Here is a 617-nt window from a genome sequence, read left to right as displayed (position 1 = left end):
CACTTATCAGGGTTTGGTTCTAGGATCCACATACGAGGGAGAACATATGTTAGTTTTTTTTTCTGAGTCTGTGTTACTCCACTTAGTATAACAGTTTCTAGTTCCATCCTTTTACCTGCAAATTTTATGATTTCATTTTTCTTTACTGCTGAGTAAAACTCCATCATATAAATGAACCACATTTTCATTATTCATTCGTCAATTGAGGGACACTTAGGTTGCTTCCATCTCTTAGCTATTGTGAAAAGAGCAGCAACGAATATGGATGTACAAGTGTCTCTGCAATAGGATGAGTTCTTTGGGTATATGCCAAAGTGTGGTAGAACTGGGTCAAATGGTAGGTTAATTTGTCCTCCACATGCTTTCCATAGGGGTTGAACAAGTTCGCAGTCCCAGCAGCAGTGGATGAGTGTTCCCCTTTCCCCACATCCTCTCCAATATTTGGTATCATTTGTTCTCTTGATCTTAGCCAGTCTGACTGGAGTAAAATGAAATTTTAAAGTGGTTTTAATTTGCATTTTCTTAATTGCTAATGATGTTGAACACTTTTTAAGATTCTTCTTAGCCATCTCTATTTCTTCTTTCGAGAACTCTCTGCTCAGCTTCTTAGTCCATTT

Source organism: Nannospalax galili, unplaced genomic scaffold (genome assembly GCF_000622305.1).
Source record: "Nannospalax galili isolate Female #2095 unplaced genomic scaffold, S.galili_v1.0 scaffold512, whole genome shotgun sequence".
NCBI classification, from domain to species: Eukaryota; Metazoa; Chordata; class Mammalia; order Rodentia; family Spalacidae; genus Nannospalax; species Nannospalax galili.
The sequence above is the reverse complement of the archived record's forward strand: the minus strand, read 5'-3'. Positions refer to the sequence as shown.